Raw genomic sequence first — 20,730 nt, forward strand, 5'->3', positions numbered from 1 at the left:
GTACTGTACTCTCAGACCCTCCTGTACTGTACTCTCAGACCCTCCTGTACTGTACTCTCAGACCCTCCTGTACTGTACTCTCAGACCCTCCTGTACTGTACTCAGACCCTCCTGTACTGTACTCTCAGACCCTCCTGTACTCTCAGACCCTCCTGTACTGTACTCTCAGACCCTCCTGTACTGTACTCTCAGACCCTCCTGTACTGTACTCTCAGACCCTCCTGTACTGTAACTCTCAGACCCTCCTGTACTGTACTCTCAGACCCTCCTGTACTGTACTCTCAGACCCTCCTGTACTGTACTCTCAGACCCTCCTGTACTGTGCTCTCTGACCCTCCTGTACTGTACTCTCAGACCCTCCTGTACTGTACTCTCAGACCCTCCTGTACTGTACTCTCAGACCCTCCTGTACTGTACTCTCAGACCCTCCTGTACTGTACTCTCAGACCCTCCTGTACTGTACTCTCAGACCCTCCTGTACTGTACTCAGACCCTCCTGTACTGTACTCTCAGACCCTCCTGTACTGTGCTCTCTGACCCTCCTGTACTGTACTCTCAGACCCTCCTGTACTGTACTCTCACACCCTCCTGTACTTTATTCTCAGACCCTCCTGTACTGTACTCTCAGACCCTCCTGTACTGTACTCTCAGACCCTCCTGTACTGTACTCTCAGACCCTCCTGTACTGTACTCTCAGACCCTCCTGTACTGTACTCTCAGACCGTCCTGTACTGTACTCTCAGACCCTCCTGTACTGTGCTCTCTGACCCTCCTGTACTGTACTCTCAGACCCTCCTGTACTGTACTCTCAGACCCTCCTGTACTGTACTCTCAGACCCTCCTGTACTGTACTCTCAGACCCTCCTGTACTGTACTCAGACCCTCCTGTACTGTACTCTCAGACCCTCCTGTACTGTGCTCTCTGACCCTCCTGTACTGTACTCTCAGACCCTCCTGTACTGTACTCTCACACCCTCCTGTACTGTATTCTCAGACCCTCCTGTACTGTACTCTCAGACCCTCCTGTACTGTACTCTCAGACCCTCCTGTACTGTACTCTCAGACCCTCCTGTACTGTGCTCTCTGACCCTCCTGTACTGCACTGTCGGGCCCTCATGCGTAAATTTGCAACGTGTTCTAAAGTTCTGAAGACCAGGAACTGTCTCCACACTTAAGGTACGAACCCCACAGCCAACAGGATGTGTTAGTGACTAGACTGTCGCCGCACTGATCCCTACCTTGCGGACTTCGTGATAGTGCTCCAGGGCCAACACCCCCTGGCACAGGGAGCGGCATGCAGTGGACACCATGCCCACCCTTTCAGGGTTAAAGTCAGGCTGCTTCGAATAAACTGTCAATTTCACAAAGACCTGGAAAACAGGAAACAACATTTCAAAGAAAGGTGTCGCAGAGTTTAGAAGCACTTCTCACTCACTAATGCTCTTGGGGCATTGCTGGGACCAGTGATCTTGGGGTATTGCTGGGACCAGTGATCTTGGGGTATTGCTGGGACCAGTGATCTTGGGGTATTGCTGGGACCAGTGATCTTGGGGTATTGCTGGGTCCAGTGATCTTGGGGTATTGCTGGGACCAGTGATCTTGGGGTATTGCTGGGTCCAGTGATCTTGGGGTATTGCTGGGACCAGTGATCTTGGGGCATTGCTGGGACCAGTGATCTTGGGGTATTGCTGGGACCAGTTATCTTGGAGTATTGCTGGGACCAGTGATCTTGGGGTATTGCTGGGACCAGTGATCTTGGGGTATTGCTGGGACCAGTGATCTTGGGGTATTGCTGGGACCAGTTATCTTGGAGTATTGCTGGGACCAGTGATCTTGGGACATTGCTGGGACCAGTGATCTTGGGGTATTGCTGGGACCAGTGATCTTGGGGTATTGCTGGGACCAGTGATCTTGGGGTATTGCTGGGACCAGTGATCTTGGGGTATTGCTGGGACCAGTGATCTTGGGGTATTGCTGGGACCAGTGATCTTGGGGTATTGCTGGGACCAGTGATCTTGGGGTATTGCTGGGTCCAGTGATCTTGGAGTATTGCTGGGACCAGTGATCTTGGGACATTGCTGGGACCAGTGATCTTGGGGTATTGCTGGGACCAGTGATCTTGGGACATTGCTGGGACCAGTTATCTTGGGGTATTGCTGGGACCAGTTATCTTGGGGCATTGCTGGGACCAGTGATCTTGGGGTATTGCTGGGACCAGTGATCTTGGGGTATTGCTGGGACCAGTTATCTTGGAGTATTGCTGGGACCAGTGATCTTGGGGTATTGCTGGGACCAGTGATCTTGGGGCGTTGCTGGGTCCAGTGATCTTGGGGCATTGCTGGGACCAGTGATCTTGGGGTATTACTGGGACCAGTGATCTTGGGGTATTGCTGGGTCCAGTGATCTTGGGGTATTGCTGGGACCAGTGATCTTGGGGTATTGCTGGGGCCAGTGATCTTGGGGTATTGCTGGGACCAGTGATCTTGGGGCATTACTGGGACCAGTGATCTTGGGGCATTGCTGGACCCAGTGATCTTGGGGTATTGCTGGGACCAATGATCTTGGGGCATTGCTGGGACCAGTGATCTTGGGGTATTGCTGGGTCCAGTGATCTTGGGGCATTGCTGGGACCAATGAAATTAATTACTGCAAATGTAGTCCGTGGTCAGGGACAGGACAGTGTGACTACGAGTGAGGAAGGTACAGGGATCCAGGATGTAGTGTTGAAGGAGCCGCAGCCCTTGCTCTTGTCAAGCAGGATTGAGGTTCTTACTCCCTGTGAGGGCAGGAGCGGGGACTGCAGGGAGGATGAGCAACCTGGCCACAGCACCGTGGTACAGGGGGCCATTCAAGTGGAGGGAGTAAAAAGAAATGTTGTAGTGGTAGGGGATTGTATCATTAGGGGGATAGATAGGGTTCTCTGCAGTCACGAGCTGGAGTCCCGAAGGCTGTGTTGCCTGCCCGGTGCCAGGGTTAAGGACATCTCTTCTGGGCTGGAAAGAAACTTGGAGTGGGAGGGGGAGGATCCAGTTGTCATGGTCCATGTTGGTACAAACAACGTAGATAGGACAAGGAAGAAGGATCTGTTAAAGGAGTATGAGCAGCTAGGGGTCAAATTAAAAAACAGAACCTCAAGGGTAATAATCTCTGGGTTATTACCTGAGCCATGAGCGAATTTGGCTAGCATAAATAAAATTAAAGAGTTAAATGCGTGGCTCAAAGACTGGTGTGGGAGAAATGGCTTTTGCTTCTTGGGACACTGGCACCAGTATTGGGACAGGAGGGAGCTGTTCCGTTGGGACAGACTCCACTTGGCCAATGCTGGGACTAGAGTCCTGGCGAATCATATAACTAGGGCTGTAGAGAGGGCTTTAAACTAATTTGTGGGGGGGAGGTTTCTAGAGTGCAAATAACAGAAATGACAATGGAGAAGGTCATAGACTTAGGTAGCAGTGGGGAAATTAAAAAACAGAATGTGTCAGGAAGGGACAGAAGGTATGGAGTAAAAAGTAAAGTAGTAAAAGGGGAAAAAACAGGAACTAAGTGTCACAAAACATATTTGAAAGTTCTTTATCTGAATGCACGTAGCATTCGTAACAAAATGAATGAGTTAACGGCACAAATAACTACATATGGGTATGATCTTGTGGCCATTACAGAAACATGGCTGCAGGGTGACCATGACTGGGAATTAAACATACCAGGTTATTTAACAATCAGGAAGGACAGGCAGGAAGGGAGGGGAGGTGGGGTGGCTATGTTAATAAAGGAAGGAATAACTATAATACAGAGAAATGATATTGGGTCAAAGGAGCAGGATAGTGAAACAGTTTGGGTAGAGATAAGGAATAATAAGGGGAAAAAAACACTAGTGGGCATAGTCTATAGGCCTCCGAACAGTTGCAACTCTGTTGGACGGAGTATTAATCAGGAAATAGTTGAGGCTTGTAATAAGGGAACAGCTATAATTGTGGGGGATTTTAACTATCATATTAACTGGACAAATCAAACTGGGCAGAGCAGCCTTGAGGATGAGTTCATTGAGTGTATTAGGGATGGGTTTCTTGAGCAGTATGTAACTGAACCGACCAGGGGGCAAGCAACCTTAGATTTGGTCCTGTGTAATGAGACAGGATTAATTAAAAATGTCCCAGTAAAGGATCCCCTTGGAATGAGTGACCATAACATGGTTGAATTCCATATTCAAGTAGAGGGTGAGAAGGTTGGATCTCAAACAAGCGTGCTGAGCTTGAATAAAGGAGACTATGAAGGTATGAGAGCGGAATTGATTAGAGTGGACTGGGAAAATAGATTAAAGGGTAAGATGGTACATGATCAGTGGTGTACATTTAAGGAGTTATTTTACAACTTCCAAAAAATATATATTCCACTGAGGAAAAAAGGGTGTAAAAGAAAAGATAGCCATCCGTGGCTAAGTAAAATAATTAAGGATAGTATCCGACTAAAAACAAGGGCATATAAGGTAGCCAAATCTAGTGGGAAGATGGAAGATTGGGAAGTCTTTAAAAGACAGCAAAAAATGACTAAAAGATTGATTAAGAAAGGGAAGATAGATTATGAAAGTAAATCAGCAAAAAATATAAAAACGGATAGCAAAAGTTTCTATAGTTATATAAAAAGAAAAAGGGTGGCTAAAGTAAATGTTGGTCCCTTAGAGGATGAGACTGGGAAATTAATGGTGGGAAACATGGAGATGGCAATAACGCTGAACAAATACTTTGTATCAGTCTTTACAGTAGAGGACACTAAGAATATCCCAACACTGGACAAACAGGGGGCTCTAGGGGGAGAGGAGCTAAATACGATTAAAATCACTAAGGAAGTGGTACTTGGTAAAATAATGGGACTTAAGCCAGATAAATCCCCTGGACCTGATGGCTTACATCCTAGGGTCTTGAGGGAAGTGGCGGTAGGGATTGTGGATGCATTGGTAATAATTTTCCAAAACTCCCTGGACTCAAAGGTCCCGGCAGATTGGAAAACTGCTAATGTAACACTCTTATTTAAAAAGGGTAGTAGGCAGAAGGCTGGAAACTATAGACCTGTTAGCCTAACATCTGTGGTTGGTAAAATGTTAGAGTCCATTATTAAGGAGACAGTAACAGGACATTTGGATAAACATAATTTAATAGGACAAACTCAGCATGGTTTCATGAAGGGGAAGTCATGTTTGACAAATTTGCTTGAGTTCTTTGAGGAAGTAACATACAGGGTGGATAAAGGAGAACCAGTGGACGTAGTGTATTTAGACTTCCAAAAGGCATTTGACAAGGTGCCACACAAAAGATTATTGCTCAAGATAAAAAATCACGGGACTGGGGGTAATATTCTGGCGTGGGTGGAGAATTGGCTCTCTAACAGAAAGCAGAGAGTTGGGATAAATGGTTCATTCTCAGACTGGCAATCAGTAACTAGTGGTGTTCCGCAGGGGTCAGTTCTGGGTCCCCAACTCTTTACAATCTATATTAACGATTTGGAGGAGGGGACCGAGTGTAACATATCAAAGTTTGCAGATGATACAAAGATGGGAGGGAAAGTAGTGAGTGAGGAGGACATAAAAAACCTGCAAAGTGACATAGATAGGCTAAGTAAGTGGGCAGAGATTTGGCAGATGGAATACAATACTGGAAAGTGTGAGGTTATGCACTTTGGCAGGAAAAATCATAGAGCAAGTTATTATCTTAATGGCAAGAAACTGGAAAGTACTGTAGTACAAAGGGATCTGGGGGTCCTGGTGCACGAAACTCAAAAAGTTAGTATGCAGGTGCAGCAAGTGATCAAGAAGGCCAATGGAATGTTGGCTTTTATTGCTAGGGGGATAGAATATAAAAACAGGGAGGTATTGCTGCAGTTATACAAGGTATTGGTGAGACCGCACCTGGAATACTGCATACAGTTTTGGTGTCCATACTTAAGAAAAGACATACTTGCTCTCGTGTCAGTACAAAGAAGGTTCACTCGGTTAATCCCGGGGATGAGGGGGTGGTCATATGAGGAGAGGTTGAGTAGATTGGGACTCTACTCATTGGAGTTCAGAAGAATGGGAGGCGATCTTATTGAAACATATAAGATTGTGAAGGGGCTTGATCGGGTGGATGCGGTGAGGATGTTCCCAATGATGGGTGAAACTAGAACTAGGGGGCATAATCTTAAAATAAGGGGCTGCTCTTTCAAAATTGCGATGAGGAGAAACTTCTTCACTCAGAGGGTGGTAGGTTTGTGGAATTTGCTGCCCCAGAAAGCTGTGGAAGCTACATCATTAAATAAATTTAAAACAGAAATAGAGAGTTTCCTAGAAGTAAAGGGAATTAAGGGTTACGGGGAGTGGGCAGGAAATTGGACATGAGTCTAGGTTCGGAATGGTCATGGCCCTGTGGGTAGTGGAGCGGGCCCAGGGGCCGTGTAGCCTGGTTCTGTTCCTACTTCTTGTGTTCTAATTCTGTGTTAGATTTCAGGAGATGGTTTTATTCCTGTTCCTGGCTGGGGTGGAGATCGCCTTTACAGAAGGTAAGTACTGTAGAAAATATAGGGACAGAGTGATCTCCTGGAAGAGTTTCGATCGCCTAGAGGGGTCGGAGAGGAATTTCCCAGATTTTTTCTCCCAAATTGGCCATTGGGTTTTTTATCTGGTTTTTCGCCTCTCCCGGGAGATCACATGGGTTCGGGTGGGATGGAGAGTGATAGAAGATTTGAGGTTAGGATCAGATCAGCCATGATCTTATTGAATGGTGGCGCAGGCTCGAGGGGCCGATTGGCCTACTCCTGCTCCTATTTCTTACGTTCTTATGTTCTTATGATCTTGGGGCATTGCTGGGTCCAGTGATCTTGGGGTATTGCTGGGACCAGTGATCTTGGGGTATTGCTGGGACCAGTGATCTTGGGGTATTGCTGGGACCAGTGATCTTGGGGTATTGCTGGGACCAATGATCTTGGGGTATTGCTGGGACCAGTGATCTTGGGGTATTGCTGGGACCAGTGATGTTGGGACATTGCTGGGACCAGTGATCTTGGGGTATTGCTGGGTCCAGTGATCTTGGGGTATTGCTGGGACCAGTGATCTTGGGGTATTGCTGGGACCAGTGATCTTGGGGTATTGCTGGGTCCAGTGATCTTGGGGTATTGCTGGGACCAGTGATCTTGGGGTATTGCTGGGACCAGTGACCTTGGGGTATTGCTGGGACCAGTTATCTTGGAGTATTGCTGGGACCAGTGATCTTGGGGCATTGCTGGGACCAGTGATCTTGGGGCATTGCTGGGACCAGTGATCTTGGGGCATTGCTGGGACCAGTGATCTTGGGGCATTGCTGGCACCAGTGATCTTGGGGCATTGCTGGGACCAGTGATCTTGGGGCATTGCTGGGACCAGTGATCCACTCAGAAAGCTCTTCACTTCCAGGCCCAGGGCTACAGAATCTCAGGAACCCAGCCTTCATTGTATAAAGTGCAGGGTAAGAGGTCCCGAAGATCACTGGTCCCAGCAATGCCCCAAGATCACTGGTCTCAGCAATACCCCAAGATCACTTGGTTAAAAATTAAAATATTGTTTTGGCAACGTGAGCAATTGCATTTCTGAAACTAGCAACAACAGGAAGAGCTCAGCTTCAGGAAGTATTTATTGTACTGCTACAGTCCCCCGAGCCTACAGCAAGGTGCCATAATGAAAGGCAACCCTCCCATCCCTTCCATTGGCCGGAGGGAACGGGGGGGGGGCGGTGGTGCACACCAACTACCACAGTCCCCCCGAGCCGTCCACAGCAAGGTCCCACACTGAAACCCATTCCTCCATCCCTTAACTGGGCCGGAGGCAGAGTGGGGGACAATACTACTGGGCGCTGTTCTGTTGGGACGGGCTCCACTTAAACCGGTCTGGGACCAGTGACCAGTGTCTTGGTGAATTGAATAACTAGGGCAGTAGACAGGGCTGTAAACTAATGAAGGGGGGTGGGAGGCTTCTGGTAAGAGTAAATTTAAAAGCAGCGAGAGAAATGTCAAGGCTCTAGAGCAGAGTAGAGTTTTGGGTAAAAATAAGCAGAGAAGGGACAGAGAGAGTAACGAAGCTAATAAGACATCAGTGACTAAGGTGACATCAGGGAAAAATAGAAATAAGTCAAAGCTAAAGGCACTATATCTGATTTGTTGCGAATGCTTCGCGCACATAGATGAATTAATAGCGTAGATAGAAATTAACAGGTTTGATCTAATAGCCATACGGAGACATGGTTGCAAAGTGGCCAAGGTTGGGAACTAAATATTTGACGATACTTAGAAGAGATCGGCAAAATGGAAAAGGAGGAGGGGCAGCCCTGATAATAAAGAATGGGATAATGACAGTAGAGAGAAAGGATCTTAGCTCGGAAAATCAAGTAGAATCTGTTTGGGTGGAGCTAAGAAACAGCAAGGGGCAGAAAACATTGTTGTTTATCAGCCCCCAAACAGTAGTTGTAATGTAGGGCAGAGTATAAATCAGGAAATTAGAGGCACATGTAACAAGGTAATACAGTAATCATGGGGGACTTTAATCTACATATAGACGGGGCAAACCAAATTTGCAGTAATAGTGTGGAGGACGAATTCATGGAATGTATACAAGATAGTTTTCTAGATCAGTATGTTCAGGAACCAACTACGGAACAGGCTATTTTAGATCTAGTATTGTGCAATGAGAAAGGGTTAATTAATAACCTTGTAGTAAAGGGGCCTTTAGGGAAGAGTGACCATAATATGATAGAATTTTATATTGATTTTGAAAGTGACTTTGTTAAATCCAAAACTAGTGTCTTAAATCTAAACAAAGCAAACTACGTAGGTATGTTGGGTGAGTTGGCTAAAGTAGATTTGGAAACTACATTAAAAGGTATAATGGTAGACAAGCAATGGCTAGCATTTAAAGAATTAATACATAATTTACAACAAATATACATTCCTTTAAGGCACAAAAATCCCACAGGAAAAGTGGTCCAACCGTGCCTAACAAGAGAAGTTAAAGATAGTATTAGATCAAAGGAAGAGGCTTAAAATGTTGTCAAAAAGAGTAGTAAGCCTGAAGATTGGGAGTATTTTAGAATTCAGCAAAGGAAGACCAAGAAATTGTTTAAAGAAAGGGAAAATAGAATATGAGAGTAAACTAGCGAGAGGCATAAAAACAGACTGTAAAAGCTTCTATAGGTATGTAAAAAGGAAAAGATTAGCAAAAGTAAAAGTGGGTCCCTTACGGGCTGAGACAGGAGAAATTATAATGGGGAATAAGGAAATGGCAGAGAAATTAAACAAATACTTTGGGGGTGATTTTCATTCAGAAGTCGGGATGGAGGCGGGACTACAACTTTTGGGGTTGTAGTCCCTCCTCCATCGAGATGCGGCCAATCCATGCGATTTTAACTTGATTGACCTTGTTGAGCCCGCCCAGCGGGCTCAACAGGCCAATTAAGGGCCACCCGGCAACAGGTGATGTCACAGACTGAAATTTCATCTGTCAAGACGTGTTGACAGATGGAATATCAGTGTTTCACAGCTGTTGAAGCTGTCAAACACTGACAGTCTTACTTCTAACCTGAGTCCTTCTACACAGACTCAGTTAGAAATCTCACCAGCACAGAAAGCTGCAGGCTGTCACTTTTGACAGTTCGCAGCCGTTCTGCTTTCTGTGCCGGTTAGATGATGGACTCCCGAAACCTAGAGGAAGGAAGGCTGAAAAGGTAAGTACAGGTAATTTAAACTTCTTTACACACTTTAGACACACCAAACACACTTACCTTTGCACTCATGCACCCATCACTCACCTGAACACCGACATCTCGACCCCTCCAAGTCCTTCAACCCGACGGCCCGACTCCTCTAACTTGGCGTGGTTTGGAGCCGTCAGGAATCCCACTCTTCAAGCTTTAAAATAGGGATTAGGCTAAAAACTGCCTGTTAACTACTTGTTAACAGGTAGTTAATTGGCACTAATCCCTTCCTGCCTCGAGTAGGCGAGTCCCAGTGCGGGGCGGCTACCCGCCTCCTCTGAATCTTACATGGAGGTGGGTTGGGGACGGGATGGTGTCGGGACCCCCGAATTCGGGACTTTAACCCCCGACACGCCTCCAATCCCGACTCCACGGGTCAATGAAAATCGACCCCTTTGTGTCTGTCTTCACGGAAGAAGACGCAAAAAACTTCCCAGAAATAGTGGAGAACCAAGGCTCTAGTGAGTATGAGGATCTGAAAGAAATTAGTAATAGTAAAAAAATAGTACTGGAGAAATTAATGGGACTGAAAGCTGATAAATCCCCTGGACCTGATGGCCTACATCCTGGGATTTTGAAAGAGGTGGCTATAGAGATAGTGGATGCATTGGTTGTCATCTTCCAAAATCCACAGATTCTAGAACGTTTCCTGTGAATTGGAAGGTAGCAAATGTAACCTCACTATTTCAGAAAGGAGGGAGAGAGAAAACGGGGAACTACAGACCAGTTAGCCTGACATCAGTAGTAGGGAAAATGCTAGAATCTGTTATTAAGGACGTGGTAACAGGGCACTTAGAAAATAATAATAGGAGTGGGCAGAGTCAACACAGATTTATGAAAGGGAAATCGTGTTTGACAAATCTGTTAGAATTTTCTGAGGTTGTAACTAGCAGAATAGATTAGGGGGAACCAGTGGATGTGGTGTATTTGGATTTTCAGCAGGCATTCGATAAGGTGCCACACAAGAGATTATCAAACAAAATTAGGGCTCATGGGATTGAGGGTTATATATTTGTAAGAAGTCACACAACACCAGGTTATAGTCCAACAGCTTTATTTGAAATCACAAGCTTTCGGAGCGCTGCTCCTTCTTCACCTGAAGAAGGAGCAGCGCTCCGAAAGCTTGTGATTTCAAATAAAGCTGTTGGACTATAACCTGGTGTTGTGTGACTTCCTACATTTGTCCACCCCAGTCCAACTCCGGCATCTCCACACCATGGGTAATATATTGGCATGGATTAAGGATTGGTTAACAGAGAGAAAACAGAGAGTAGGAATAAACGGGTCATTTTCGGGTTGGCAGGCTGTAACTAGTGGGGTATCACAAGGATCAGTGCTTGGGCCTCAGCTATTCACAATCTACATCAATGCTTTGGATGAGGGGACCAAATGTAATATATCCAAGTTTGCTGATGATACAAAGCTGGGTGGGAATGTAAGTTGTGAGGAGGATGCAAAGAGGCTTCAAGGGGATATCGACAGGCTAAGTGAGTGGGCAAGAACATGGCAAATGGAATATAATGTGGAGAAATGTGAAATTATCCACTTTGGTAGGAAAAATAGAAAAGCAGAGTGTTTTTTAAATGGTGAGAGATTGGGAAATGTTGGTGTTCAGAGGGACCTGGGTGTCCTTGTACACAAATCACTGAAAGTTAACATGCAGGTACAGCAACAATTAGGAAAGCAAATGGTATGTTGGCCTTTATTACAAGAGGATTTGAGTATAAGAGTAAAGACGTCTTACTGCAATTATATAGGGCCCTGGTGAGGCCACACCTGGAGTATTGTGGACAGTTTTGGTCTCCTTACCTAAGGAAGGATATACTTGCCATGGAGGGAGTGCAACGAAGGTTCACCGGACTGGTTCCTGGGATGGGGGGATTGTCCTATGAGGAGAGATTGAGTAGACTAGGCCTATATTCTCTAGAGTTTTGAAGAATGAGAAGTGATCTCATTGAAACAAAGAAAATTCTTACAGGGCTTGACAGGGTAGATGCAGGGAGGATGTTTCCCCTGGCTGGGGAGTCTAGAACCAGGGGTCACAGTCTCAGGATAAGGGGTCGGCCATTTAGGACTAAGATTCGGAGAAATTTCTTCACTCAGAGGGTGGTGAATCTTTGGAATTCTCTACCCCAGAGGGCTGTGGAGGCTCAGTCGTTGAGTATATTCAAGACAGAGATCGATAGATTTTTGGATATTAAAGGAATCAAGAGATATGGGGATAGTGCAGGAACGTGGAGATGAGGAAGATGATCAGCCATGATCTTATCGAATTGTGGAGTAGGCTCGAGGGGCCGAATGGCCTACTCCTGCTCCTATTTCTTATGTTATACTACCAACAATGGTCCAGTTTCTCATCCACAATACACAACTACCTTTGATCTCAGGACTGCGGATGGGTCAATATGGGGGCCCATGTGGTTCCACTCTGTCCCAGATCCACCCCCAAAAGCCCCCCTTTCCCTACTAGATAGCGATACAGTGTCAGAAAGTACTGGTCCCCTATTAGGTCACCAGTGTAAGTGTGTGCATCACCTTCTCAGGTGAGTGAGTGTGTCGGGGGAACTCACCTTCTTAGGTGAGTGAGTGTGTGAGTGTGCATCACCTTCTCAGGTGAGTGAGTGTGCATCACCTTCTGAGGTGAGTGAGTGTGTGAGGGGGGACCTCACCTTCTCAGGTATGCTGTCTTTGTCCAGATTGAGTAGGTGTTTCAGGAAGCTGGGATCTCCGAGCAGCAGTTTAGCTGTGGTCCACTGAGGGGTTTTCTGTAGCAGTACACAGACTGCGTTCATCACTGAGAGTACCAGGGTTGGTGGGCTGGTGTAGACTCTGCACACACAACGACAAGAGTGTTACAAGGAGCTCACGAGTATCAGACATTACACAAACATACCAGGCATCGACGGACCAGACCAGGCAATAACATAGAGCACTGGGAGGAGGGGTTACTGAGTGACAGTGTGAGGGAGCTGGATTAACATCATAGAGTCATAGAGTTATACAGCACGGATAGAGGCCCTTCGGCCCATCGTGTCCGCGCCGGCCATCAAGCCCTGTCTGATCTAATCCCATATTCCAGCATTTGGTCCGTAGCCTTGTATGCTATGGCATTTCAAGTGCTCATCCAAATGCTTCTTAAATGTTGTGAGGGTTCCTGCCTCCACAACCCTTTCAGGCAGTGAGTTCCAGACTCCAACCACCCTCTGGGTGAAAAAGTTCTTTCTCAAATCCCCTCTAAACCTCCCGCCCTTTACCTTGAATCTATGCCCCCTAGTTATTGACCCCTCCACTAAGGGAAAAAGCTCCTCAGCATCCATCCTATCCATGCCCCTCATAATTTTGTACACCTCAATCATGTCCCCCCTCAGCCTCCTCTGCTCCAAGGAAAACAAACCCAATCTGCCCAGTCTCTCTTCATAGCTGAAGCGCTCCAGCCCCGGTAACATCCTGGTGAACCTCCTCTGCACCCTCTCCAACGCGATCACATCCTTCCTGTAGTGTGGCGACCAGAACTGCACACAGTATTCCAGCTGTGGCCTAACCAGTGTTTTATACAGTTCCATCATAACCTCCTTGCTCTTATATTCAATGCCTCGGCTAATGAAGGCAAGTATCCCATATGCCTTTTTTACCACCTTATTCACCTGTTCCGCCGCCTTCAGGGATCTGTGTACTTGCACACCCAGATCCCTCTGACCCTCCGTCTTGCCTAGGGTCTTACCATTCATTGTGTATTCCCTTGCCTTGTTAGTCCCCCCAAAGTGCATCACCTCGCACTTTTCCGGGTTAAATTCCATTTGCCACTGTTCCGCCCATCTGACCAACCCATCTATATCGTCCTGCAGATTGAGGCTACCCTCCTCGCTATTTACCACCCTACCAATTTTTGTATCATCCGCGAACTTACTGATCATACCTTTTACATTCATATCCAAGTCATTAATGTAGACCACAAACAGCAAGGGACCCAGCACCGATCCCTGTGGTACCCCACTGGCCACAGGCTTCCAGTCACAAAAACAACCTTCCACCATCACCCTCTGCCTTCTGTCACTAAGCCAGTTTTGTATCCAATGTGCCAAGGCACCCTGGATTTCATGGGCTCTTACCTTCTTGACCAGTCTCCTGTGCGGAACTTTATCGAAGGCCTTACTGAAATCCATATATACCACATCCACTGCGTTACCCTCATCCACACACCTAGTCACCCCCTCAAAAAATTCAATCAAATTAGTCAGACATGATCTTCCCTTGACAAACCCATGTTGACTATCCCTGATTAATCCTTGCCTCTCCAAGTGGAGACAAATTTTGTCCCTCAGAATTTTTTCCAATAATTTTCCTACCACTGATGTTAGGCTCACTGGCCTGTAGTTCCCCGGTTTTTCCCTACTTCCCTTCTTGAATAATGGTACTACATTAGCGGTTCTCCAGTCCTCTGGCACATCCCCTGTGGCCAGAGAGGTCCTGAATATATGTGTTAGAGCCCCCGCAATCTCTTCCTTTGCCTCACACAGCAGCCTGGGATACATTTCGTCCGGGCCTGGGGATTTATCCATTTTTAGGCCAGCTAAAACCACCAATACCTCCTCCCTCTCGATGTTAATATGTTCGAGCATATCACAGTCCTCCCGCCCTATTTCTATGTCTACATCGTCCTTCTCCATAGTGAAAACAGATGCAAAAAATTCATTTAGAACCCCTCCTACATCTTCCGGCTCCACACACAGATTGCCACTTTTGTCCCTAATGGGCCCTATTTTTTCCCTAGTTATCCTCTTACCCTTAATATACTTATAAAACATCTTCGGATTTTCCTTTATTTTGCTCGCCAGTGTTATTTCATGGCCCCTCCTTGATCTCCTAATTTCTTTTTTAAGTATCCCCCTGCACTTTTTGTACTCCTCTGGGGCTTCCTCCATCTTTAGCCTTTTGTATCTGCCAAAAGCCCTCCTTTTTTTCCTAATCCATTCTCGTATATCCCCTGACATCCAAGGTTCCCTGTGGTTTTTGGAACCACCCTTGACCTTTACGGGAACATGTTGCCATTGTATGATCTCAATCTCCCTTCTGAAAGCCTCCCATTGCTCCGATGCGGATTTTCCTACAAGTAGCTGATCCCAGTCCCTTTTGGCCAGATCCTGCCTTATCCTATTAAAATCGGCCTTCCCCCAATTTAGAACCTTTATTTCCGGCCCATCCCTGTCCTTTTCCATGACCACCTTAAATCTCACCATATTATGGTCACTGTCACCAAAGTGCTCACCTACTAGCACTTTTTTCACTTGGCCGGCCACATTCCCTAGAATTAGGTCCAGTACCGCCCCCTCTCTTGTAGGACTTTCTACATGCTGGCTCAAAAAGCTCTCCTGGATGCACTTTAAGAATTCTACACCCTCTGAGCCTTTCACACTCTGACTATCCCAGTTAATATTGGGGAAGTTGAAATCCCCCATTATTATTACCCTATTATTTGCACATTTCTCTGAGATTTGCCTACATATCTGTTCCTCTATCTCCCCCTGACTGTTTGGAGGCCTATAGTACACTCCCAGCAAAGTGCTTGCCCCCTTTTTGTTTTTAAGCTCCACCCATATGGCCTCATTAGTGGAACCTGCTAATATATCATCCCTCCTTACTGCAGTAATTGACTCCTTAATTAATATTGCGACACCCCCTCCTCTTATACCTCCCCCTCTGCCTCGCCTGAAGATTCTGTACCCCGGAATATTGATCTGCCAGTCTTGCCCCTCCCTCAACCATGTCTCCGTGATAGCAACAATATCATACTCCCATGTGTTTATCAACACCTTCAGTTCATCCACCTTATTTGCAAGACTCCTTGCATTAAAATAGATGCCATCCAGCCTTGCCCTTATATATTTGCCCTGTCTACCAAGCTGGCTTGTTTTTTTCTCTATAATTGGCAGCACATCACCCCCTATTTCAGCTCCCCTCTGTATCCCATCCCCCTGCCAAGTTAGTTTAAACCCCCCCCAACAGTGCTAGCAAACCTCCCCGCAAGGATATTTGTCCCGCTCTGGTTCAGGTGCAACCCGTCCGACTTGTACAAGTCCCACCTTTCCCAGAAGCAGGCCCAGTGATCCAGGAAAGTAAAACCCTCCCCCCTACACCAACTCTTTAGCCACGCATTCATCTGCTCTATCCTCCTATTCCTATACTCACTAGCACGTGGCACTGGGAGTAATCCAGAGATTACAACCTTTGAGGTCCTGCTCTTTAATCTGTTACCTAGCTCCCTAAATTCTTGATGCAGGACCTCATCCCCCTTCCTACCTATGTCGTTGGTCCCAATGTGGACCACGACCTCTGCCTGCTCCCCCTCCCCCTTAAGAATGCCCTGTAGCCGCTCAGTGACATCCATGACCCTGGCCCCAGGGAGGCAACAAACCATCCTGGAGTCACGTTTGCGGCCACAGAAACGCCTATCTGTTCCCCTTACGATAGAATCCCCTACCACTATTGCTCTCCCACTCTTTTTCCTCCCTTTCTGAGCAGCAGAAGCGTCCCTGGTGCCAGGAAGCTGGCTGCTGCTGCCTTCCCCTGGTGAGTCATCCCCCTCAACAGTATCCAACTTGGTATACCTGTTTGAAAGGGGGATGTCCGCAGGGGTTCCCTGCACTTCCTGCCTGCCTCTGTTGCTCCGCCTGATGGTCACCCAATTTCTTTCTGCCTGTGCAGCCCTACTCTGCGGTGTGAACAACTCACTAAACGTGCTATCCACGACCCTCTCAGCATCGCGCATGCTCCAAAACTCATCCACCCGCAGCTCGAGCGCCGCAATGCGGTCTACAAGTAGCTGCAGCTGGATGCATTTCCCGCACACATGGTTGTCAGGGACACTGGCAGTGTCCCTGACTTCCCACATGGAGCAAGAGGAGCAGAACACGGGTCTGAGCTCTCCTGCCATGACTTACTCCTTTAATTAATGTCATCTGGAAGCTTGCAAATACAGCTCTATTCCTTGATCCAATTGATTAATAAATATGGGAAAAAGTTGCGGCTCCAGAACAGATCCACTTGTCACATTCTGCCAATCTGAGTACAAACTCTTTATCCCCAATCACTGTCTCCTACCTCCCAACCAACTTCCAACCCAAGTCTTGCCATGCTGGCTCTCTCTGATCAGCTCATTTTTGGACAAGTGCTCAGTCACTCTATCCCTAATGAGAGATTCTAGTAGCGTCCCCACAATTGATTTTAAATTCACAGGCCTGTGGTTACCTGGTTTCTCTCTCCCACCCTTCTTAAATAATGGACTGACATTTGCAATTTTTGAGTTTAACAGCATAGTTCCCAAATCAAGAGTTTGAATGATTATAGCTAATGCTTCTGCAATTTCCCCACCTCTTTTAATACCCTGGGATGGAAACCATCAGGTCCTGGTGATTTATCTATCCTGGTCCCATTATTTTCTCCATTACCATTTTATTACTAATATTGATTACAATAAGTGCATTCCCTTGATTTATTTTAATTTCCCTCCAATTAATGGTACCTTCCACAAATCCATGCTGGCTCTCTCTGATCAGCTGAAAATTGTCGAGGTGTTCTGTCACCCTATCCTTAATTATAGACCCTAGTAATTTCCCGACAACAGATATTAGACTAACTGGTTTATAATTCACTGGTTTCCCTCTCTTGCTATTCTTAAATGCAGAGTAACATGCGCAATTTTCCAAACGAAAGGACGGTTCCTGAATCTAGAGAACATTGGAAGATTATAATTAGGGCATCTGCAATGTGCTCCTAGTTCCTTTAAACCCCTGGGATGGAAACCATCTGGTCCTGGGGATCTGTCACTCTTTTGTGCCATTATTTTCTACATTACTGTTATTTTACTTACGTTAGTTTTATTGAGTCCCTTTCCCCGATTCAATATTAGTTTCTTTAGGATTTCCGGCATGGTGTCCTCTTCCTCTACTGTAAATACTGACGCAAAGTAATTATTCAACATGTCCGCCATTTCCCCATTGTCATTGACAATATCACCACTTTGTTGTTAAGGGGCCAACATTGCTCCTGACCACCCTCTTTTTCCTAATGTAACTGTAAAAAATTTCACATTGATTTTGATATCTCTTGTAAGTTTCTTTTCATACTCCCTTTTTGTAACTCTTACTAACTGTTGTGTGACCCTTTGCTGTTCTTTGTATCTTTCCCATTCGCCAGGATCTGTGCTATTTTTTGTATTTTTGTATACCCTTTCCTTTATAGTTTTATGCTGGCCTTTACCTCTTTAGCGGTTCATGGCTGGGTTTTATTGACAAGTAGAGCTCTTGCCCCTCAGGGGTATAAACTGGTTCTGTATCACATTAAATTCTTTTTTAAACATCTCCCACTGATCTTCTGTCGTTTTACCCATGAACAGATTTGCCCAGTTTACTGTGGACATCCCTTTGGTCAGCCTTACCTAAATCTAGAATCTTAGTAGCTGTTTTGCGTTTTTCCCTTTCAAACACTACGTTGAACTCGATCATGTTATGATCGCTATTGGATAAATGTTCATGCACAGTTAGACTGTTAACTAAATCTGGCTCATTACTCATCACTAAATCTAATATGACATGCCCCCTTGTTGCCTCTAGGACATATTGTTGTAGAAAACTATCCCAGACACACAAGAAATTCACTACCTTTCTGACAGGTGCTAGTCTGCTTTTCCCAATCTACATGAAAGCTAAAATCCCCCATTAAAAACACTCTGCCTTTGCTACATGCTTGTCTAATCTCTTCATTTATACAATGTAGCACTTCAGAGCTGCTATAGGAGGCCTATACACAACTCCCAATACAGTCTTAGATCATTTATTTCTTAATTCATCCCTTAAAGTCTCCATTGCCTGCTTACCTCTCTTTAAATCCTCTCTTATCATTGAAGTGATTTCATCCTTAATCACTAAGGCTACTCCTCCCCCTCTGCCATTTTCCCTATCTTCCCTGTAGACCTTATAACCTGGTATATTTAGTTCCCAGTCCTGACCGTCTTGCAGCCATGTCTCAGTAATGGCTACAATGTCATACCCTCCAATTTGAATTCATGCCTGCAGTTCATTCAATTTATTCCTTATACTCCGTGCATTTGTGTAAAGAACCCTTATTTGGGCCACACACCCTAACCTGTCCTTCAGCTCTAATGTTTGACTCATCTTTTTTGCACCCTCTCCAGTGCCTCGAATTCCTTTTTATTATGTGGTGTCCAGAATTGTACGCAGTACTCCAAGTGTGGTCCAACCAAGGTTCGATACACGTTTAGCATAACTTCACTACTTTTCAATTCAATCCCTCCAGAAATAAACCCCAGTGCTTGCGTTTGTTATGGCCTTGTTAAGCTGTGTCACTACTTTCAGTGATTTTTGTGTGTGTACTCCGAGATCCCTTTGATCTTCTACCCCATTTAGATTCGTTATTTCCAAGTAATATGTGACCTCCCTATTTTTCTTACCAAAATATAATACCTCACATTAATCTGTGTTGATAAATATCGACTATTTACAGGAGTTGATGAGATGAAAGTATGAAATGAAAACATTGACCAACAAGTAGGTAAATACCATTTTTTAATTGTTACATGAAACAGGTTTTTACACTGAAGTATTTCTCAAAGTCAGCAATCTGTACATGAAGTATGAAATGTAACTCCGAACGATGTTTAAAATCCCACGTTGTTGTTTTTTTCATGGAGTGGGAAATACAGTGAACGCCCTCATATTTTAACATCTGTAATAAGACAGCATCTAAAATGGGGAGAGGGAGGGGGAGAGGGAAGACGGGAAGAGGGAGAGACCTTGGATTCACCGTTCCTTTGAACTCCGTGCCCTCCAGGAGCTGCCTGGGTCACATGGCATCGCCTCCCCTCCCATACAGGTCTCACTCTGAAAGTGTCTCGAGCTCTTTGTCTCCAATCAGCAGCAGTCTGTTCCGTTAGCCTCAGGGGAGAATTAATTGGTGGCATTTTGTTCGTCCATGAACAAAATATGTAAACGGTTAGTGTTATATTTGGTCCATTTTTATAAATGATTAAAGTCAGCTCTAGCTTTAGTATTGTGTTTTCTCTCTCCTCATCTTTCGCAACCACCTTCAGGCAGAAAATAAGAAATAAGAAATAGGAGCAGGAGTTGACCATATGGCCCCTCGAGCCTGCTCCGCCATTCAATAACATCATGGCTGATCATCGACCTCAGCTCCACTTTCCCGCCCGATCTCCATATCCCTCGATTCCCCTAGAGTCCAAAAATCTATCGGTCTCAGCCTTGAATATACTCAAAGACTTAGCATCCACAGCCCTCTGGGGCAGAGAATTCCAAAGATTCACAACCCTCTGAGTGAAGAAATTCCTCCTCATCTCAGTCTTAAATGGCCGCCCCTTATCCTGAGACTGTGCCCCCTAGTTCTAGACACTCCGGCCAGGGGAAACAACCTCTCAGCATCGACCCTGTCAATCCCCCTCAGAATCTTGTATGTTTCAATGAGATCACCTCTCATTCTTCTAAACCCCAGAGAGTATCGGCCCATTCTACACAATCTCTCCTCATAGGACAGCCCTCTCATCCCAGGAATCAATCTAGTGAACCTTCGTTGCACCGCCTCCAAGGCAAGTATATCCTTCCTTAGATAAGGAGACCAAAACTGTGCACAGTACTCCAGGTCGGGTCTCACCAAGGCCCTGTACAAGTGACAAGTGGATCCATCGCGGCCTCCTCCTGAGCTCCCCACCCTCATAGATGCCAGTCCTGAGCCAATTCAATTCACTCCACTTGATATCAAAAAATGTCAGAGCACACTGGATACAGCAAAGGCTGTGGGCCCCAACAACATCACAGCTGTAGAGCTAAAGACCTGCACTCCAGAACTAGCCGTACCGCTAGCCAAGCTGTTCCTGTACTGGCATCTACCTGACAAAGTGGAAAATTGGGCAGGTATGTCCTTTCTGCAAAAGGCAGGAAAATTCCAATCCGGCCAA

General features: G+C 45.9%; 1 pseudogene; it reads right to left on the minus strand.

Annotated features, from left to right (window-relative positions):
* Positions 1-1,211: 1,211 nt before the first annotated feature.
* Positions 1,212-20,730, minus strand: part of LOC147113190 (uncharacterized) — a 99,446-nt pseudogene continuing 79,927 nt past the window's right edge.

Source organism: Somniosus microcephalus, chromosome 9, assembly GCF_052327205.1.
Source record: "Somniosus microcephalus isolate GS21.2 chromosome 9, FLI_Smic_1.0, whole genome shotgun sequence".
NCBI classification, from domain to species: Eukaryota; Metazoa; Chordata; class Chondrichthyes; order Squaliformes; family Somniosidae; genus Somniosus; species Somniosus microcephalus.